The sequence below is a fragment of the Cebus imitator genome, unplaced genomic scaffold, assembly GCF_001604975.1.
Source record: "Cebus imitator isolate Cc_AM_T3 unplaced genomic scaffold, Cebus_imitator-1.0 Scaffold241, whole genome shotgun sequence".
In the NCBI taxonomy this organism is placed as follows: Eukaryota; Metazoa; Chordata; class Mammalia; order Primates; family Cebidae; genus Cebus; species Cebus imitator.
The window spans coordinates 1454438-1478365 of record NW_016107556.1 but is presented as its reverse complement, the minus strand read 5'-3'; the positions used below and the strand labels follow the sequence as shown (position 1 = coordinate 1478365).

The 23928-nt window shown below is 36.9% G+C and overlaps 1 long non-coding RNA gene across 2 annotated transcripts in view; it reads right to left on the bottom strand.

Annotated features, from left to right (window-relative positions):
- Window positions 1-23928, bottom strand: part of LOC108282464 — a 43293-nt gene that overhangs the window by 17499 nt on the left and 1866 nt on the right. The window contains exon 3 of one of the 2 annotated variants that reach the window (XR_005195434.1): window positions 18716-18800. This is a non-coding gene — a long non-coding RNA (uncharacterized LOC108282464). Of the gene's footprint in view, window positions 1-10266; window positions 11838-18715; window positions 18801-23928 lie in introns of those variants that run through there. The other variant, XR_001816428.2, reaches the window with a different exon arrangement.

Below are 23928 nucleotides of genomic sequence, written 5' to 3'. Positions count from 1 at the left end.
TCCCATTCCCACTCCCACCAGTGCTAAAGAAGTGTAAATGAAAGGTTTCACAGTTTTTACGTGAATGATGTGGAAGCAGATACTGTTCCTTTCATCAACTACCTTACAGCAAAGTCAAATTGTGTGCCGTTATGTTAAATTTTGATCTTTTTAACACAAGAAAGAATATTTTGATAAAGGTTAATGCCTCCTTAATATTTACACACTTGAATCATATTGAAAATGCTTTTTAAATTCTGAAATCTTGAATTAATATGATAATGTGCAAAGGCTGTGTGACACCATTGGTAATTCATTAGCATGTACTTAACAATATATTAGCATTAAAGGTGAAATACTCTGTCATGGCCCTGGCAAGCCTGTGAGTTTCATCTTAGTCTTTTTTCTAGAACTTCAAGATTTTGACACAAACGTCCAGAGACAATTCCAAATGATTCTTTCAGATCAGGAATAAGTTAATTTATCCAGCAACCTGCTAGGTATAATTCATTACCTTGAGAAACATGCTTACCTAGCAGCCATCCAGCATATGTTTGTCTAGTTTCTAGCACATTTTGAACACCAGACTGCCATAATGTGAATGAATTGTGACATGATCCTGGTAAATTGTGGACAACATCTGCTGTACTGCACCTGGCACCATGTCCTCCTCCCATAGTGAGTCTGCAGATGATTAACGGTCCTTAAAACTCACCTTATTTTGAAATAGTGCCTGGATAACCCCACATGCATCATTAACAGCTCCTGGAACAGATGGAAATCTAACAGTGTCATAGATTTCATAAGTTTGTTTTTTGCTGATGTTAAAACCCTCTGGAATATTTATTTTAATGACCTATTCTTCTGGGAATCTGAAAAGTGGTCTCTGACTGACAGACACACACAATGTCTGAAATGTAGTAATTTAAAGGCTAAACTTAGTTTGACTATCCCTTCAAATATTTAAGTTTTAGTTACTAAAAAATTCCCAAATCTTCAGACACCCTTTGACATCATAGAGCATTGAGTTACCCTGAGCTTAAACACTTTTGTAGGGAGCACAGCACAGAGTTTATGTTTAAAAATATTTATAAGGATGTTTCTGCTTTTATTAATAAAGAGAAAGCTGAATTATCTGAATTTTAGAATTGATGGAGTTGCTTCATGTTATTATTGGCCTCTGTGACTGGACTATCTAGAGCAGTACTACATTTTTGACCCATTGTGTAGTGTGTACACTTAAGTATATGTCTGCGTGGGTGTGCACATGTGTACAGATCTTTATGGGACAAAGCAAATACATCAGCAAATGCCCAAGCATGGCCTTGTCTTTGCGGTCATTACTGTCTGTACAACTCAACTTGGTTATGCTTCTTCCTTTGAGCACTGACAGACAGCTGTGCTCTGAGCCTCATCCTGCAACCCTGCTTCATCCCTCTAATACCGTGTCAGGAAGTGCTAATTTCTCCCTCTCCATCTATGGTAATAAAACAGTAGCTTTTAGCTAGATACACTGTTGTTCATGCAAAAATTCCATTTTCCAGTCTTCCTTGCAGCAAGATGTGGCCAAAAGACATCATGTAGAGAATAAGACATAAATGGAATTGCATGGAGTGCATGCACTGTCCCTCTTGGACCTTTTTCATAACCTGCTGTCTGGAACACACCAGCTCAGTGCCTTGGGCTCCAGCAGCCATCTTGTGCAAATATTGAGTGATGTCCACATAGTAAACGAGAAGGAGTCTTGTTTTCTGACAACTAGGGGACCTCACGAGTCTGCCTATCTTTTGTTGTTTCATTTTTCTTGAAGCTTTAATCTGTACACCAAAGTCTTTAGAGCGATATTTTCTACATGGTACTTAGCTTCTTAATGCCTTTCCCTGACTAGACATATTGTTCCAGCCTCAAACTACCCAAATGGATTCCTAAGTATTTCGTACCTACCTTGGCACTGCTCTGAACACAAGTCATGCTTTTTGATTTTTTTACGAGAATACAGGGTATTCTACCCATATACTTTCTATATTTAAACACTCATTTATAGGAATCCTAAAAGTTGTAAAACATGCCACATCAGTATTGAGGAAATTTGGTGCAATGAAGTATCTTACAGATCACTGAACCCACCCATATCATTTCACAGATGAAAGAAATGGGACTCAGCAGATAAGTGATTTAGCCAGTGTTACACCATTTGTTTGGCAGAATTTGGGGTCCTAGGTCTTCTGGTGCTTTTTTTTTTTTTAACATTATACCATTACTCCACATTTTTCCATATTTCATTTACCAGGTACTGCCTAGGTCTTCCTCCCATGGTCTGAGCTATCATCTCTTTTGAGACTTTGAGCGTCCAGAAAATTCAAGCTACAACCTTTTGCCCTTGTACATTAGCCATGTGATCCATATAAAGATGAGGCAGATATAATCAAATTCTAGGAAATATGAAAGAGCCATTGAAAAATGTCAGGAGATTTTAACAGATCCTGTGCTTGATGGATACAAGTGTTCTTCTCAAATCTTGTACAAAAACTCATTTTCATCACAGAACAAAAAATCCTACCACTGCAGTAGTTGAAATGAAAAAAGAGAGAGGAAGCCATGATAAAAGAGTGACAATAAGTCCTTGCAGATGACTGTTAAACATCGTCTGGATCATTCTGGTATTCTATTTTTCTATCGCAAGGCTTTTCTTTTCTCTTCCTTTTAATAATTCCTTTTCTGAAGCTGTTGAAACCTCACTAAGTTGTCATGTTGTCATGGTAGCCTCATCTCCTAATGTGAATTAACTATACACTGACCTGAAGGAAAATGATTTTCTTATGAAGTCTTATGCCAATACTGCTAGTGAAGAGATTTACACTATTTAGAAAACTCTCAGTAATAAAATTCTTTTAATCATAGTGCTGTAAAGCTTCAAAGTATATCTTTGTTAATGTTGAGAATTTTTTTAATCCTAAATGGCTTTTTTCAACTGTAGCAATTTTACTCACATACTAGAGTTCTACAGTAGTGACTATCATCCTTTAATTAAGTTAGTTTTCAGAATCAGATATACAGGAATATATGCTCTAGTTTGGTATACCATAAAACATATTTTGGACTTGTTTTCACTTAAGTTCAGAAATACAAGGGCAGGCCTGTAAGGAATTATTTCCTTTAGGCCAAGAATGGCTAATAGTTTCTTCTGAAGACCCAAATCTGATATGACTAAAACTGGATTCTGGGAAGGACTGTGAGTCTGTCTCCAGGCTCCACACAGAGAGAGAGCATTCTGATCAATTACTAACGTCTCCCACAGAGAGAAAAACAGAGAGGTAGCACCCATGTGGTACATTTACTCTTTCCAAAAGATTGTCCTCATTGTCCCTTTTTTTCTTTATTTTTGCTTAAATTTTAAATTTTATAAGACATATATATCTTTTTGACTAAACATACATATATATATAATTGACTACACACACACACACACACACACATTTATATTTAGATATGTGTGTGTGTGTATGAGTGTTCAGGCAAAAATACTCAATCTCTTATAGACCTGGCCTTGAATTTCTGAATGTGTGTGTGTGTGTGTGTATGTGTGTGTGTGTGTGTGTGTGTGTGTGTGTGTGTCTGGTCTGTGTGTATGTGTGTGTGTATGTATACATATGTGGTTAGTCAAATCATTTCCAAAGGCTTATAAAGAAAACCAGTAGTTATTTAATCTACTTCCCTGCCCCCCATTTTCACTCCCATTTCGAAGTTGTGTGTATGTGTGTTATTTTTTAAGACAGAGTCTCACTCTGTCACCCAGGCTGAAGTGCACTGGTGCAATCTTGCCTCACTGCAACCTCCACCTCCCAGGCTCAAGAGATCCTCCCACCTCAGCCTCCAGAGTAGCTGAGACCACAGACACGTGCCACCACACCCAGCTAATTTTTGTATTTTTTGTAGAGATGGGATTTCATCATGTTGCCCAGCTAGGTGTCAAACTCCTGAGCTCGAGTGATCCGCCCACCTCAGCCTCCCAAAGTGCTGGGATTACAGGCATGTGCCACTTCACAGGGTTCTTAAAGTTCTTTAGCTATGCTTTTGGTATTTTGTCTCTGTAGTACTCAGGGTTGTTAGTCGCAAACAACAAAACTGACAATGGATATTAGGTAGTTCATGCTGATGCTAAACTTCCAAGAACAATAGTTAAAATTATGGGGCAGAACTACCCTAAATAAGAAACAAATTCTACCACTACTTTCCCTACTAATGCTGTTAGATTGGTGCAAAAGTAATCGCAGTCTTTTCCATTAAAAGTAAAAACCTCAATTGTTTTTGCACCAACCTATGGTTTCCCTCCAAAGCTGAATGATTCTGTCCAACCCAAACCAGCAAAATGTTTTCCATGCAGGGCCACCTTTCTCACATTGTTCACTTCTCTGTAAAAATCTCATGTGGGTGGGTCTGGAAGTAAGGCCAGGTCACAGGTATCTGTGCTACTTGCAAAGGACACTGAAGAACAGAACAGAAGTTTCTGGGTTAATTTTGGGGAGACAAAACTCAAACATCAGAAAGATCCTCAAATACAATAAGATGTTATTAAGACAGGGGCAGAGCAAGATGGCCAAATCGAACACTTTAGCAATTGTCCCTTCCCCACCCCTGCAGGAACAACTATTCATAGAAGAAAGCACTTTCATAAGAATCAAAAATCAGGTGAGTGATCACAGTACCTGGTTTTAACATCATGTCAAGGAAAGAGGCAGAGAATGTGTGTGCTTGGGGGAGAAAGGGTAAAATGATCATGGAACTTTGTACTGGAATTCAGTACTGTTCTGTTCTGTCATAACGGAAAGAAACACAGGGAAGAATTTGGCTGATGCACAGGGAAAGAGCAGTTAGACCAGCCCTCACCAGAGGGGAATTGTCCATCCAGGAAGAAGAGAGAGAGACAGAGACACACACACACACAGAGAGAGAGAGAGACATTATGGTAAAAAATTATACAAAGAGATAATAACAGAAAACTTTCCAAACCTAGAAAAAGGTATCAATATTCCAGTAAAAGGTTATAGAATACCAGGTAGACTTAACTCAAAAGACAGCTACCTCAGAAATTTAATAATCAAATTCTCAAAGATAAAAAATAAAGAAAGGTTCTTAAAAACAGCAAGAGGAAACAAACGAATAACATATAAAGGACCTCCAAACTGTTTGGCAGCAGACTTCTCAGTGGAAACCTTACAGGCCAGGATAGAGTGTCGTGACCTATTTAAAATGCTGAGGGAAAAAATATTTTATCCTAGAATATTATATCTAGTGAAAATCTTTTAAACATGAAGGAGAAATAAACACTTTTCCAGACATACAAAATTTGAGAGATTTCATCAGCTGAGGAGAGTTCAATCTGAAAGAAAAAGACATTAACAAGTGAAAAGAAATCATCTGAAAAAAAAAAAAAAAAAAAAAAAAAAAAAAAAAAAAAAAAAAAAAAAAAAAAAAAAAAAAAAAAAAAAAAAAAACCTCACTGGTAATAGCATGTACACATAAAAAGACAGACTATTGTAACACTGTAATTATGATGTGTAAACTACTCATATCTTGAGTAGAAAGACTAAAAAGATGAACCTATCAAAAATAATAACTACCAGCAACTTGTTAAGACATAATATAATAAGATAGAAACGACAAAAAGTCAAAAAGTAGAGGGATAAAGTTAAAGTAGTTTTTATTAGTTTTTCCTTTGCTTGTTTGTAGTTAAGATGCCATCAGTTTAAAATAATGGGTTATAAGATGTTATTTGCAAGCCTAATAGTACTAAGCAATACTCAGAGGAAAGTTTATAGCAGTAAGTGCCTACCCCACAAAAGTAGAAAAACTTTAAATAAACAATCTAAAAATGCATCTTAAAGAATTAGAAAAGCAAGAGCAAAACAAACTCAGCATTAGTAAATATCAGAGAAATAATAAATATCAGAGAAGAAGTAAATGAAATTGATACAAAAAATATAAAAGATCAATGAAATCAAAAGTTGGATTTTTGAAGAGATAAAATCAACAAACCTTTTGGCCAGACCAAGAAAAAGAGACCCAACTAAATAAAATCAGATAGGAAAAAGAAGACATTACAGCTGATACTGCAGAAATTCAAAGGATTATTAGATTATTTAAAGGATAATTAGAGGCTACTATAAGTAATATACATGACAATAAACTAGAAAACTTAGAAAAAATTGATAAACTCCCAGACATATACAACCTACCAAGACTGAACCATGAAGAAATACAAAATACCAAACCTGAATAAACCAATAAGAAGTAATGACATTGAAGCCATAATAAAAAGTCACCCAGCAAAGAAAAGCTAACCCAATGGCTTCACTGCTGAATTCTACCAAACAGTTAAAGAATACCAATCCTCCTCAAACTATTCCAAAAAACAGAGCAGGAGGGAATACTTCCAAATTCACTGTACAAGGCCAGTGTTACCCTGATACCGAAGCCAGACAGAGACATATCAAAAAAGGAAAACTATAGGCCAATATCTCTGATGAGCATTGTTGCAAATATCCTCAACTACATACTAGCAACTTAATTCAGCAACAGATTAAAAAGATCATTCATCATAAATGGCCAAATGGAATTAATCCCAGAGATGCAAGAATGGTTTAACATTTGCAAATCAATTAATGTGATACATTCCATAAACAGAATGCACAACAAAAACCATATGATCATTTCAAATGATGGTGGAAAAGCATTTGATAAAATTTAGCCTTCATCCACGATTTTAAAAAGCCCCTCAAAAAACTGGGTATTAAATGCCACATATGACAGACCCATAGCTAGTATCATACTGAGTGGGGAAAAACTGAAAAGCCTTTCCTCTAATATCTGGAACATGACAAGCATGTCCACTTTTACCACTGTTAATCAACACGGTACTGGAAGTCTTGGCTAGAGCAATCAGACAAGAAAAAGAAATAAAGGGCATTCAAAAGAAGAAGTCAAATTATCCTTGTTTGCAGATGATATGATCTTGTATTGGAAAAACCTAAAGACTCCACATGCACACTCACAAAAAAACTATTAGGACTGATAAATTTGGTAAAGTTGTAGGATACTAAATCAAGACACAAAAATCAGTAGCATTTCTATATGCCAATGGTGAAAAACCTGAAAAAGAAATAAAAAAAGTAATCCCATTTACAATAGCTACAAATAAAATAAAATACTTAGGAATAAACTTAACCAAAGTAAAATCTCTCTACCATGAAAACTAAAGGTTGGGGCCAAGATGGCCGATTAGAAGCAATTAAAGTGTGTGGCATTCAACAGAGAAGAATGAAAGGAGTGGGTAAATACAGCACCTTCAACTGAAACATCCAGGGAGGTACTCACATTGGGACTGATCAGGGAACCAGCCTAACCCATGGAGAAAGGAGAAAAGCAGGACAGGGCAGCAGCCCACCTGGGAGCGACACAGAGCTAAGGGAACCCCCTCTCCAGCCAAAAGAAGTGATGAGTGACCGTGCAACATCGGAAACCCCGCTTCTGCCACGGATCTTTGCAACCCTTGGATCAGGACATCCCTTTGTGAACCCACTCCACCAGGGCTATACGTCTGATATACAGAGCTGTGTGGAGTCTCAGCAGAGCTGCTGCTCAGGCACACACAGAGACTCAGAAGCTTTACGTACTACAGCCCCAGGATCCCCTGCAAAGGTGACGAACTCAGCCAAGGTGGGAGGTCCATATATACACCTAGGAAGGGGGCTAAATCCAGGGGGCCAGCCAGCATCGGTTTACAGGCCCATTTCTACGGAACCTCATAAGATGAGACAAACTGACTTGGAATTCCAGCAGCCACCAGCAACAGGGTACTGCCTACCTGAAACAGGATAGAGCTCCCAGAGGGAGGGACAGGCCACCATCTTTGCTGTTCTAGCCTGCAAGCTTTGGAGAGTCTAAATGGACTGGACAAGAAAGGTATTCCCCCAGCACAGCACAGCTGATTTACCAAAACATGGCCAGACTGCTTCTTTAAGTGGGATCCCAATCCATTCCTCCCCACTGAGTGGGACCTCCCAATTGGGGCTTCCAGCCACCTCTGCCCATATGCTATGCCTAACACAGTTCTGATTTCTCCGTGGGATGGAGTGCCCCGTGGGAGGGGTGGTCCACCACCTTTGCTGTTTTGGCTACTCAGCCATTCCAGCCTGCAGGCTTTAGAGAGTCTAAAACAACTGGGCCAGAGGCAGTACCCCAGCAGAGCATGGCTGCTTTGCCAAGGCATGGCCAAACTGCTTCTTTAAATAGGACCCCAATCTATTCCTCCTCACTTAGCAGGACATCCTACCTGGGGTCTCCAGCCACCCCTGCCCCTACAGCTGCCAGAGTTCTAATTTCTCCCTGGGACATAGTGCAAGGCTTGAAGGGATCCCCCAACACAGCACAGCTGCTCTACCAAAGAGCAACCAGACTGCTTCTTTCTTTCCCTCCCTCCCTTCCCTCCTCTCTCTCTCTCTCTCTCTCGCTCTTTCTCTTTTTTTTTTTCTTCTTTTTCAGGTTTCCCTCTGCCACCCAGGCTGGAGTGCAGTGGCATGATCTTAACTCATTTCAGCCACCACCTCCCCAACTCAAGGGATTCTCCTGCCTCAGCCTTCCACGTAGCCAGGAATACAAACACACACCACCATGCCCAGCTATTTTTATTTTTTTATTTTTTTTTATTTTTAGTAGAGACAAGGCTTCACCATGTTGCCCAGGCTGTCTCAAACTCCTGAGCTCAGGTGCTCTGCCCACCTTGGCCTTTCAAAGTGCTGGAATTACAGGCGTGAGCCACCATGCCCGGCCAGACTGCCTCTTTAAGCGAGTCCCTGATCCCATTCCTCCTGACTGGGTGAGACCTCCCAAGTACGGTCTCTAGCCACATTCTACTAATGCATTTGGGCCAGCAACAGGTCTGTACTCCCCTGGGAGGGAGCTCCCAGAGCAAGGGGCAGGCTGCTATCTTTGCTGTTTTGCAGTCTTTGCTAGTGATACCTCTAGGCACTGGAAAATCCAACAGGACTAGGGTCTGGAGCAGACCCCCAGCAAACCTCAGCAGAAATTTTAAAAAGATCTTAAAATTTATATAGAACAAAAGACCCAGAATAGCCAAAGCTGTCCTGAGCAAAAGGAAGAAAACTGGAGAAATCTTACTGCCTGATTTCAAATAATGTTACAGAGCTATAGCAACCAAAACAGCATGTAGCAGCATAAAAACAGGCACACAGGCCAATGAAACAGAATAGAGAACCCAGAAATAAACCCACATGTCCACAGTGAACTCATTTTTGACAAAGGTGCCAAGAGCATATGTTGAAGAAAGGACAGTCTCTTCAATAAATGGTGCTGGGAAAACTGGATATCCATATGCAGAAGAATAAAACTAAGCCCCTATTTCTCACCATATACAAAAATCAAATCAAACTTCATTAAAGACTTAAATCTAAGACCTCAATCTAAGAAACTACTAAAAGAAAACATTGGGGAAACTCTTCAGGACATAACTGGGCAAAGCTTTCTTGAGTAATACCCCATAAGCACAGGCAACCAAAGCAAAAATGGACAAATAGGATCACATAAAGTTAAAAATCTTCTGCATAGCAAAGGAAACAATTAACAAAGAAGAGACAACCCACAGAATGGAAGAATATTTGCAAACTACCAATCTGACAAGAAACTAATAACCAGAATATAGATTACTATAGCTCTGTAGCATAATTTGAAGTCAATTAATGTGATTCCTCCAGTTTTGAACAACTTAGCAGAGAAAAATGTAATGATCCAATTAAGAATGGGCAAAAGATCTGAATAGATATTTCTCAAAAGAAGGTATACTAATGGCAAACAAGTGTATGAAAAAGTGTTCAACATCACTAATCATCAGAGAAATGCACATCAAAACTACAATAAGATAGCATCTCACCTCAGTTAAAATGGCTTTTATCCAAAGGACAGAGAATAACAAATGCTAGTGAGAATGTGGAGAAAAGTGACCCCCTGTAAACTGTTGGTGGTAATGTACATTAGTACAACCACTAAAAATGGAGCTACTATGTGATCCAGCAATCCCACTGCCAGCTACATATCCCAAATAAAGGAAATCAGGATATCAAAGAGATATCTGTACTCCCATGATTATTGCAGTATTATTCCCAATAACCAAGATTTGGAAGCAAACTAAGTGTCCATCAGCAGACAAATGGATAAAGAAAATGCAGCACATATACACAGCAGAGTACTATTCAGCCATGAAAATGAATGAGATCCTGCCATTTGCAGCAACATGGATGGAACTGGAGGTCATTATGTTAAGCAAAACAAGCCAGTCACAGAAAGACAAACTTCACTTGTTCTCCCTCATTTGTGGAAACTAAAAATTAAAACAATTGCACTCATGGAGATAAAGAATAGAACAATGATTACCAGAGGCTAGGAAGGATAGTGGGGAGGGGAGAGAAAGTAGGGAAGGTTAATGGGTACAGAATATATTCAAGGATGCAACACAGCTGTTGCCTTGGGGATTTTCTTTTGCTATCATCCAGGGAATTCCCTTTGACTCTCTTGAGTGAGGTCTCTCCCTTGGATTCCATATCTTGCCCTTAGTTTACTCTTTACTTAATGAGTACATCCTCCTTTAGCTTTCTGAGAAATGATGCATAGAATGTAAATTTGCTTGGATCTTGCTTGTCTGAAACTGTCCTTATTCTAACTTCAAACTATATTAGTTGTTAGGGTACAGATTAGAGCTTGGAAAAAATTTTCTCTAAGAACTTTGAAGACATTGCTCCATTTTTCTGCAGTTTAACTTGTTGTAAGAAGTCTGATGACATTCTGATTTTCAATCCTTTGTAAGCTTTTTAAAACAGTCAGGATGTGTCTAAGGTCTACATGTTCCCAGTGTTCCAAAATTTCGTGATGATGTACTCCTGCATGAGTCTACTTTAATGTGGGATGCTGAGTAGTTGGTGGGATTCATTCAATCTGGAAATATGTCCTTTCATTCTGAAAAATATTGCATTATTTATTTGGCAATTTTCCCCTCCATTTGCTCTGATTTTTTTCAGGTATTTATATTATTCAAATGATAGACATGTAGACTGTATGTTTTCTCACTTATGTTACATCTTCTTGTTGTTGTTCTATATTTTTAAGACATTTTCTTAACTCTTTTCATAGAACATTTAAATTTTTGTTTCTTGCATCACATTTTAAAATGTCTAAGGCCTTTATTTTGTTTTTCAAATATTGCTTTTTATAACTTTTTTTGTGTGTTTCATGGATGTAATATCTTTTCTTATTTCACTGATGATAAATACATGTTTTTTTCTTCTACTTCCTACATGGTTTGTTTTGTTCGTGTTACCTTTTTCTTTGTTTCGGCCTTTCTGATGTTAAAAATTTTTCTGAAATCTCTTGTCATTCTTATTTTGGCTCATATTAAGAGAGAAGCCCAGCCAGGTGCAGTGGCATGCACCTGTAATCCTAGCCACTTGCGAGGCTGAGGTGGGAGGATCACTTGAGCCCAGGATCACTTGAGACTGAAGAAAACAGAGATAGTACTAGCGAGATCCTCATTTCTGAAATTAAAAAAAATAATAACAACAAGGAGAGAGAAGGCTTACATTTGTGTGTGTGAGAGAGACTAGTGCTTATTGAAGACAGGGCTTCACTGAAGAATAATTCAGTCCTGTTTCATCGAAGGACTCCCCAACTGTCACGTTTTGTTTTGTTTTGTTTGCTTCGCTTTGCTTTGCTTTCCTCTTGGGCTGATCATTTCCTTCCTAAAGGAATCCACCAATCCCCTGCCTTTAAATATCGATGCCAGAATTCTAAAGCTGAGCCATGAAAGAGATTGTTTAGAATAAAGACTTTCAGTTACTTTCCCTGTTTTTGGTATAGTATTCTTATTCTCCACTCTACCTAATGTCTAAGTCCAGAGTTCTCTGGTTTGACATCTCCAGATCTAATTTTCTGCCAAGGTCAGAAAGAGAAAGTTGCCTGACTGGAGAGTGGATACTCTCCAGTTGCTACAGAGAGGATCTGGGAAATAAACTGTGTCCTAAGTAGACGTTAAATCAATCCTCTTGTGTTCTTCTCTACTTGTGCCCCTTCCATTCTGAAGTACCCAGTGCTTTCAATTCCCAAGACTGTTTCTGGAAATCCCTGGCTTTCACCCTCATGGGCTTCTATTTCAGATTCTTCTGATCTGCAAAGCTAAGTTACCACTCATGCATCAGCTTTCCAGCAGCCAAAATTATATTGTTGTTGTCCTCTTTTCTGTTCTCTTTCTCTCTCTCTCTCTCTGTCTCTCTTTCACTCTCTTAAATGTGTGTGCGCATGCATGTGTGTGCACAGCCTTTACTAACATTGTAGTGGAGTTTCAGGAGGGAAGAGTAGGTAAATTATGCTTCAGTCTGCCATACTTCCATTTTGACCAGAAGTCCTTTGTTTTATATTCTATCTTAAAATCTTGTCAACATTTACTCTGTAGTAAAGTAAATAGAACTGAAGTTATGTTTTCTGCATAATTTACATGGCTGATTTTATCTACTTTGAACAAATCAGATGTTCAGTAGTAACAAAATGATTTTTCTCTTGGACGCTTGATTATTATCTTGGGACTTCAGATGGGTCATGCCCTCATAGCCATTCTCCTCCAATCTCAATTCAACATTTATAGCTAAATAAACATTCTCTCCTGGTAAGCACAATTGTTAATTGGGTGAGCTACACATGCTTATTTTAGAAAGTTTGAAAATATGGAAAAACACAAGTAGAAAGTCAAAATGCATAAATTCTACCTCTTTTTAAAAGTAATATGTGAAACTCATTCTTCTTCTCTTATGTCCCACTAGGCTCATTCCAAACTGCCTATCATAACTCTGTAAGAATTACCAACATTTACGTCTGTAGGTTTCAAAAACTTTTTATGCTTTGACCCACATATTCAAGGTTACATTGCTTTTTCTCCAAACATATAGTCATGCTATACATATAGTTATAAAACTTGCTTTGTGTTTTGACAGAATAATATATCAACATTTTCTAAGTGAATATTTATATATTCACTTTCTAATGGGTGTTGCAGTGGTTTTAAAACATATTCTGTGAGTTCAAGTCCTTTGCAGGGACATGGATGAAGCTGGAAGCCATCATTCTCAGCAAACTAATACAAGAACAGAAAACCAAACACCACATGTTCTCACTCGTAAGTGGGAACTGAACAATGAGAACACACGGACACAAGGAGGGGAACATCACTCACTGGGGCCTGTATAGGGGTGGAGGGCAAAGGAGGGAGAGCATTAGGACAAATACCCAATGGATGTGAGGCTTAAAACCTAGATGATGGGATGATAAGTGCAGCAAACCACGATGGCACATGTGAACCTATGTAACAAATCTGCACGTTCTGCACATGTATCCCAGAACTTAAAAAGTAAAATAAAAAAAAAAAAAACACACACACACACATTCCGAAAATAAGTCCACTAATTTCTTGATAGTCCATCCTCCAAAGTATAGAACCTAACTGCCCTCTCCTGAGTGTGAGCTGATCCTAATGACTCACTTTTAATGGTTAGAATGTGGCAGAAGCTATAGTGTATGACTTCTGAGACTAGATCATAAAAGACATTGTGGCTCAATCCTTGCTTTCTCTCCCACATCACTCACTCTTGGGGGAGCCAACTTCCTTCCATGTCATGAGAACATTCAAGTAGACTTAAGGAAAAGCCAATATAGCAAGGAATGGAGGCTTCCTGTTAATAGCCAGTGAAGAACTGTGGCCCTTTGCAAGGAATGGAGGCTTCCTGTTAATAGCCAGTGAAGAACTGTGGCCCTTTGCCAATGTACATGTGAATAAGCCATCTTGGAAGTGGATCCTCTGGCCTCATTCAAGCCTTCAGGTGACTGTAGCCCTTACTGACATGTTGACTGTAATCTCATGAGAGATCCTGAGGCAAAACTACCCACATAAGCTGCTCCCTGATGCCTAACCCACAAAAACTCTGACATAATAAATGGTGTTATAAGCTGCTATGTTTTGGAGTAATTTGCTACAAAGCAGTAAATAACTGATACAGATTTGATACTCAAAAATAGGTGCTATCATAATAAATACATAAAACTGTGGAAATGGCTTTGGAAACAGATGTGGGCAAGAGCTGTAAAGGCTTTAAGGGTGAATATTAGAAAAAGGATAATGAAACTGTTAATAGAAGCCTGATGACTAGAGGAAAGCTAATGGTAAAATCTTAAAGAAAAGTAAGAAAAAGCTTATTGGAACCTGAAGAAAAGGGATACATGGGATGTGTTTTCACAATACTATCATCTGTAGTAATGCGGAAAGTAGATGATGTACCTAATGTACTGAGTGATCTACCTAAGGAGACAGCCAGGCAAAGTACTGAAGATTTTACCTGGTTTCTTCTTGATACTTAATGTGAGAGAAAGGAGATAAACTAAAAGAAGAATTGCTAAATGTGAGAAGGCATAATGGTTTTGAAAACCTCCAGCCTCTCTAGATGGCAAACATGCCTAAAATAAAGTCATGACTTCCCAGCAAAAATCAAATTCAGGGCACTGATGGGAAATATGGTCCAGAGATGAAGATGAGGGTGTGACTGTAAAATACTTTGTTTACAACATCAGAAAGATGTAAGACGGTGCCTGTGAGAACCATTCGGTGAAACAACAGAGCTTTAAATAAGCTTAAGGGTATTGTCCTCCCACAGTTCAGCAGAAGCCTAAAGTACAGAAGAACTTTCCTTGAAAATATTTTGGGGTATGGCTTTTGTCTAATGAAGTGAGCTTGAATAAGGTTCACAGGAGATTCAGAAAGTTTCTTTAAAAAATGATATTGACAGAAATACCGTCAGCTTAGACTGAAGGGAACAGAGATAGTACACAGCAAAAAGAGGCATTTGAAATTCCAAAGTTTTCCTGAGAAAAATGCACAGCTCCGAAACAGGGTACCTTTCAAGGGAAAGGGAAAATCAATCAGAGGAGGAAACCAGTAACCCACAGGGTACAGCCAAGAGCCATGGAGAACGATTCCTAGGAATTTCCTTGAGTTAGAATCAAAAACCACTGAACATGAGCCTGGGTGGATTTCAGAATTGCATGGACCAGTGATTGCTTTAGGCTTCCCATTTTTCCACTATTTGAACAGGATTGTTTATAGTTATCTTATGCATGTTGAATGAGTATATGGGTAACTTGCCTCTTTAGTCCAAAAGGCTTGAGATAAAAGGAACTGTACTCAAGGAGCTGCATTTAAGAAACAATACTAGAGAAGCTGGATTCACATTTAGGTCTGATTCAGATGACAAATTTCTAGACTTTTAGCTGATGTTGCAAAAAATTAAGACATGGCACTAGGAGTTGGTATGGAAGAGGGTGAATATATTTCCAATATATAAAGAATGTATATAATTTGTAGCCAGACAACAAAGTGGAATAGTTTTTAAATATGTCCACAGATTATTCAACGCTCCTCCCTCCAAAAACTGAAGCCTAATTTGCCACCTCTTGAGCTTAGGCTGGATTTGGGGATTCTGTGCTAATTAACACAAGATTGTAGAAATGATACTGTGTGATTTCTGAGACTAGGTCTAAAAGGTACTGTAGCTTTATTTTTTAAATTAGTTTTTAAATACAAATAAAAAAATTGTATATATTTACCATGTGCAACATGTTCTTTAAATGTGTATATATTGTGGAATGACTGAATTAAGTTAATTAACATATGCATTGCCTCACATACTTATCATTTTTTGTGTGTGGTGGCAGCATCTATCTTTCTCTCTTACATGACTTTCTTTGTGAGAAATCAGCTGCCATGGCATAATGGTGCTCAATTAGCCTTATGGAGAGGTTCATGTGACTGAGGTCCTCTAACAACAGACATGTGAGTGTAAACATAGAAATACACTATTCTGTTGCAATTCTCTTTCCCTTTTATGTGATTATAAACAACACTGCAGCAAACCTCTCTGTCTCTGTCTCTTTCTCTCTCTCTCCCCCTCTCTCCCTTTCTCTATTTCTCTAGAGAGAGAATTGCTGGCTATGAACATTTTAAATTTAGATCAAGATTTTCAAGTCACTCAAATATTGCCAAAAATAATTGTATTAATTTACACACGTCCAAACAATGGATGAGAGTATGCTTACATCTTTTCCAATTTTAAATGTTACTAGTCATTCTAATTTTTCTAAATCCTATGAGAGAAAGTATCTTATAATTTTGTTAATTTGTATGATTTAATTATTGATGACAGTGAACATCTTTTTGTAATCTTGTCATTTGAAAAAGTACTATAATTATTTAGATGCAATTCTCTTTGCATGCTCCTAACTCTTGATCTTTCTTATTCCACAATGCCCAGCATATAGTTCATGTTACATAAATATGCAGTTTTGAATAAATGAATGAGTGAATAAATAAAATTCATACATGCGGAAAGTCTTCACTTAACCCCTTAGTTTTGGCATTTAGCTGGGAAAAAAATACTTTAGCAGTCAATTAATTTAATCATCTTTTCCCTTCCCCTTTATCACTATTCAATATATACCATTCAAGTGTCTTCTGAGTAAGCTCTTTATCGTTACAGTTTGTTCTGGCTAATTTGTTTCTAAAAGTGTCCATATACTTTTTCTCCCTGGATATTTTTTAAAACAACAGAATAGTTATATAATAAATAATAGTAACAGTAGTAATAACAACAATGATGTTACGTGGTAGGTGTGTTATATACATAACAGACCCAATTTAATATTTACTACAGTCCTATAAGTATTGCTATTCCCCGCTATAGAAATGAGTGAACTAATTTTTCATGATGGCAAATAAATTAGCCATAGCCATTTAGCTATTAAAAGGCAGAGTTGGGATTCAAACTCTTGTTATCTGAATGCAGAGTCCATATTCTTCCTACAATGCTCAGCTGGATTTCTTAGAAATAAAACATTTGTATAGTTGCTTTGTCACATTGTATGTTCAAAGAAAAAGGAAGATTCAATAAAGGAAAAAAAATCACAATTTTAAAAGATGTACAATGAAATTAAATACTTTTTCTTCCTGGGAGAGCTAACTGCTATTGATTCTTTTTTAATCACTACTGGAAAGAAAAGGAAGATTAAGTAAGATGAATGAACATTTTCCTTTCCTTCATGGTTTACAAACTTAATTCAGCTATCAATGGGCAAGTGACTTATACTTACTTAAAATGAGAAAAAGGAACTGAAACATTTAATCATGAAAAGAGAAATAAAGGAAATGTGGTTTCCTTTTGCAATGATTAGTCTCTATCATCTGAGGATTTATGTCAAGCCGAGGAAGTTCTCCCAGTCAGTTCAGAAATAGGACTGCATACTGAATTTTAACACAAGTCTGTGATAATGAGACTGATGCCCTCTTTACAAAGCAATTTACAAACTTTCAGAGTTGAGTTTCTAGATGTTGAGGTCGCTGCAGACTGAAGATAGGCATGTTTTTCAGGTAACATTCTGAAATGTTCCAACAAAATCATGTAAATCTCCCTTTAGAGAAAATAACTCCCTTAAATTATCAAATGTTGTTTTCTAACAAGGCTTATACAGAATCATTGCACTTTAAAATGCAAGCATATGGAGAATAAATGTCCATGTGAGGACACTATGAACTAGGTTTCCTGTGTAAGCATCTGAGACATGTCTAAGAGTTTTATAATCTTAGTCTGGGAAAAGGAAAAGAGAAAATTGTTGTTGTTATTTTCTACTGTATATGGCAATCTCATGTTCCTTAGATGTGTCCTAGAATAATGTTTTATGACAGGTATTACAACATATATTCAACAGCAGCAGCAACAATGCTGAAATGCTTTATACTAAAAACAAAAAGAAGGCCTAATAGTGGCAACATGATGAGTGGTCTTACAGCACAAGCCTAAGTAATGAGGATACTGAGAGTCATTTTTCTTCAACCTCCATGTTGTTCCACATGATCATTGAAGGCTAACACTAAAATGGATAAAACATTGGTATCTCTCTAAAACAGGTGCTGCAGTCTCATGGTAATGACAGAATGTTTATTTATTAACGTTTGTTTGAAGCATTTGCTCACGTATTTCTAGCTCAGTTTTATTCTGCCAACCTCATATTAACATTGTTTATAGGGTAACCAGAATACATGACACTTAAGAGATATACAGAAAGTAATTCTCAGTTCATGGAAGTTATTTCAGTAAAATTAAATAATAACAACAAAAATAACAGTTAAATTTCCTAATACAAAATCCTTATTCTAAATATATTTTACAGACATGTTCTCTTATTTTATAAGTGGCTATATTGTATTCTTTAATTTTTCTCTAACATCACTATTTATAACAGATAGAATCTGATCTTGAATCATTACTTATTTAACTAATTCATAATTTTCCCCTTTCTGTTTCTAAAACTAAAGAGCTGAGGAAACTTAAAAGACATTTATAGACAATAAAATTTTTTTTCAAAGTTAAATAATGTAAAAAGAACTTCCATTTCTGGCAGCATGTTTGATTAGGTACTCTGAACAATCTGAAACAAGTAAAACATTATTAAAAATGTGAACATCTTACTGAGTTGGAATGAAATAATAAAATCAATAGATTTCATAACCAAAGTGAGAAGAGGAACCCCAACAAGGGAGTGAATGCTAAAAGAAGCTTTTGCTCTGAATGTTTCTGCTTACCTTGTGGTGGCTACATGCAGAAGGAGATAGGGTATCAAGTCCAAGACCAGCCCAGGTGAGGATTCCAGCAGACTTCTGCATACACCTGGAATTCCAAAAGGCTACCTTCACTATAAAAGTAAGTGAGACCAGACACAGTGGCTCACACCTGTAATCCCAAAGCTCTGGGAGGCTGAGGCAGGAGAATCACTTGATCTCAGGAGTTCAAGACAAGCATGGACATCACAGAGAGACCTGTCTCTACAGAAAATAAACAAAATCAGCTGAGCATGGTGGCCAATGCCTGTGGTCCCAGCTACTCAGGAGGCTGTGGTCAGAGGATTGTCTGAGCCCAGGAGGTGAAGACTGCAGTGGGCTGAGATCATACCACTGCACTCCAGCCTGGGCAACACAGCAAGACCCTGTCTCAAAAAAAAAAAAAAGAAAAAAAGTAAATGAGGCACAAATAGTGAATCTTAGTGTATGCAAATTTTAAAATACATTTAGGAAGTTGGAAAATCCCAAAAGAGAATGGACAATGTGACAAAACATCCTAACTGTATTATAGATTTGTAAAACAACTTCACTAGAAGAGGAAGACGAAAAAGGATTTAAGTAACTTTGGAAATGAGTGAAATCTGTTGAGGGTAAAGGCAAAATTTACTATATATACACACTGTACTCTAATTGATAATGTCCTTTTCCATATGGTACGGATTAACAATTCTGATACTGTTATACACCTACACTGCAGTTGTGCAGTTAAGTAAATGAATGGTGGATGATGGGAGCCAGTTTTTACCATTGGGGTAGGAATTTACAGATAAGTAAGGGGAAGAAGCTAGCACAATCTGTGTAACAGAGTTGGAGGTATCAGTGTGAACTCATGTTTAGCTTACGTAAACTCATGTTTGTTTAGATACAAATGATTGCATATAGAAATATTTATAGTTATTTGTATATACAAGGATCAGTATTACACAAATGTATTTCCTTGTTCTGTCAGCTGACAGGGTTTAGGAACAAGAATAACCAAGTAGCAAGGAGCATTCCTACTGCCCAGATACCGGTTTCTAATTCATTGGTAATAAGGGCTCCCTGAATAAAGAGCTGGTTGTAGGAGGAGGAAATGTATATGGATGTCAAGATGAGACTAGAAAATCTTATCATGCTAGAAAGCAATGAAGTTCTCAAAAACTATAATCCCACAATGATGAGAGTATGTCAAAGGAATATGGGAGCCAACTGGAAGAACTCCCAATGACCACAGCTGAAATAATTTGAGAAACTAAATTTTTTTAGTTTCTCAAACAAAGTAGCCTTGGATTATAACTCAAAGTATACAATAAATATCCATGAGTCGATACTGATATAAATAAATGTGGGAGCTGAGACAAATCTTCCATGCAGAATGCCAAATAATTGATATATGCACTTTACCCTGCAGAAGGAGAAGCATAACTCCCTACTCATTAAGTGTGTGCTGCACACAATGACTTCCATTCAAAAAGTACAGTATGGAAGAGGGGAAAGAGTAACTTTACAGTGGAGAGAGCTGACAAACACCATCTCAACCTGATGATCAAGGTCAACATCAACAGTCATAAATCAAGTTGATAGTATGTACCCTTGATACAATGTGATGAAAACGGCAGTTAATTTCTGTGAGTTTCTTTCCATCTAATCATGAGAAACACTGCAGACAAATTTCAATTAAGGGACATTCCATAAAATACCTATAACAGCACTCTTTAAAACTGCCAAGATCATTTAAAAACTCTTGGAAACTGACACAGCCATGAGGTGCCTAAGGAAACACGACCACTTTTTAGTGTGGTGTCCTGGATGGGATCCTGCAATCGAAAGAACGTTAGGCAAAAACTAAGAAAATCTGAATAAAGTATGAACTCTAGTTAATATTATCAGTATCAGTTTATTAATTGTAACAAATAGACCATACATATGTAAGATGTTAATAACAGAGGCTACTGGATGTGGGGTAGATGGAAGCCCTCTGTATTATGCTCATATTTTTTCTGTAAATCTAAAACTGTTTTAAAAGAAAAACCTGATTTTTTTTAAAAGACAGAAAAATTGAACAGTAGAAAACATGCCTATTTTGACTTTGGCACTGGGTGAAGAAAAACTAAGAAAAGGAAAGAAAAAATGTTTTGGAAATGTGTTTGATAAGCTGACTCTAACACTTATTTTTCATTCATAACATTACCTGTGTTGTCTGGAAAACCTCCTGTAAAAAATTTAATGTAAAGTGGTTTGGAGTTGGTCATGCCCCCAGACAATTCTCAAAAGCAAATGCAAAATCAAAAGATTCAGCCTCCATCCTGGCCTCTAAGATGTCCCAGAAATAAAGCTCCCCCCAAAAGTATCTTATAGTCAAAAATTACAAACCCACAAAAGAAAACAAGACAACATGAGTAGGAGCCACCAGTAATAGATCAAAAATATTTTAGAGTCTGGAATCATAACATGCAAACTAAAATAGAAAATTATTATTAACATGCTTTAAAAGTTGAAACAAAAAAATAAAAGAGAAGTTTGGCAAAGAAACAGAAATTATATAAAATGACGAAGATTACCGCAAAATCAACAATTTTTTTCTTTTTCTTTTTTTAAGATAACCTGTGTAACAAATTATTTTTTTTTAATTTCAAATTCAACAAATACTTTTTGAGTCCTCCCTATGTGCTAGAGCATGTATGAAATACTTGCACATATATTATCTATTTTTACTTTTATAACAATGAATACTTCCATTAATAAAGTTGTAAAAAACCTTCATACTAAAATATTTTATCATTTTTCTTTTCTCTACAATCTGGATATTTTCTTCTGTTCTGTTTTCCCAGTTTACAAGTTATCCCTTACCTGTACCAAATCTATCATTATTCAAATCAATTGTGTTCTTATTTTTGGTTATTAGTATTTTTTTTCCAGCTTTAGAATTTCTATTTTCTTTTTATTCTGGCCTTTGTATTTGAGAAGTTATTTTTCAGAAATTTTCTGCTTGCTTCTTCCAGGTATATTAATCTACCAGTCTAGTACGACCCTATTCTAAGTTCAAAGATGGAGGTTATCCCAAATTACAGATGATGCCAAGCTGGCTGCGAGTCAGTAGAAGTATTGATTTATTTCCACTTCACCATTTTCCTGAAGGCAAAGTCCTTTGGAGCCCCAGCTTAAAAATAGGGGGTATTTATTTATTTACTTATTGAGCCCAGGCTTTGTGTTCTGCCCCCTTCGCTTCGAAAGACTATCAATGGCTGCTCAGTTTTGCAGATGTTTCTTCCAGAGCATCAAATGATTTCAAAAGCAGCCTTAGTGCTGGGCTCACTTCTCTAGTTCATGCCTTTTCCTAGATTTTGACCCAATAATTTCTCACTATCACATTAGCTAGGGACCTAAAAGGTTTCTGCAGAGTTGAGCTCACAGAAGAAGTTGACTCAAGTGAAAAGAGATCATTAAGCAGACAGGCCCAACTTTCCTCTCTGGTTACAAGTTTGTTTTTCCTACTAGGGACCTTTCACTTCAACACTGTCGTAGCCATCACTGGCTCCAGGAAATAAGTATTACATCTTTAAAACTTTAGCTCATGACTATACAAAAATCTTTCTCCTTTAGTTCCCCTTAATATCCAAAAGAGGATGACATTTTCAAAACCACAGTGTCAAAACACTAAGGGTCCATAAAAAGTAAAAGTAGAGAATTTTAAAAATCATGATAGCCATTTTTCAAAGAATTTGGCTTTGTTTTCTGAACCTCAAGTGAGACCTGGTGCTTCTAAATTCCCATCAGGAGGAGAAGCAGCCCTGATAGTGATGATTGACAGGCCTAGCAGGCATAACACAATGAAAGACCTCATGCTGCCTGGCTAAGGGCTCACATTTATGCATTTCTCTTCAGATGTCTAATGCCTCTTCCAGCCCAGAGCAGATCTGTAAGGATGCTGAGTCAGGACTTTTTCAAAATCTCTCTCAAATCACAGCCAAACAATTAAGAATCTCTCCTTTGCATGGCCCTTGACATTTTAATGAAGGGCTTTAGGACATTGACCAGGCACCCATATTCTCCAGCTTCCCTGTCCAATATGACGGCCCCCAGTCATGTGTGACTATGAAGCACCTACATATGGCCAGAATGAACTGATTAAGCTTTAAGTAAAAATTATGCATCACATTTTAAAGACTTAATATGAAAAAATATGTAAAATATCTCAATAGTTTTTATATTGACTAGGTATTGAAATATTTTAGATATATTAGATGAAATAAATATATTATTAAAATTAACTTCATCTGGTTTTTAGTTTTTAAAATTTGACTACTAGAATATTTAAAATTATACAAGTGGTTTACATTACGTTTCCATTGGATAACGCTGCTCTAGGTGATCTTGGTTCTAAATACTGAGTATCTTCCTACCAAATGGTTATTTTCTCAACTAGAATGTATATTAAGCATCCCCAGAAAATTCCTTTGAAAATTTTTTCCATTAACTAACAATGAAACATTATAACTCTTTGGATCTGAGTTTCTTCACATAAAATGAAGAGGTTAGGCCAGCAGTCCCCAATCTTTTTGGCACCAGGGGATGTGGTTTCAGGATACAACTGTTCCATATCAGATCATCAGGCATTAGATTCTCATAAGGAGTGTGCAACCTTGATCCCTGGCATGCACAGTTCACAAGGATTCAGGCTTCTGTAAGACTCTAATGTCACCACTGATCTAATAGGAGGAGAAGCTCAGGCTATGTTTGCCTGCTGCTCGCCTCCTGCTGTGTGGCCAGGTTCCTCACAGGCCACTCACTGACCAGCACCAGTTTACAGCCCAGGGATTGAGGACCCCTGGGGTTACACTGTATCTCCTCTACAGTTTCTTACAACTCTATGATTATTTGATTATAATTGTTTTTTAAAAAATGTTTTAAATACATTCTATGCATAAGGATATATTTAGTTTTTAAAATTATATTGTATATATACAATTTGTGAACTTGCTTTTTAAAAAATGTAAAAATATTTCCTTGTTGATAAGACATCAAGTTATTTTATATAATCATGCATATGTTAAAGTTGCACATTCATTTACTATATTGCTATTATAAATTTTCCCATGAAATGATTTTGTTATGAAGGTTTTTAAATTTTAAAGATTTAGACTATTGCTGTGATTATTATTTATTTCCTATAATTGGTTCCTTAGCTTTTCTTGCAT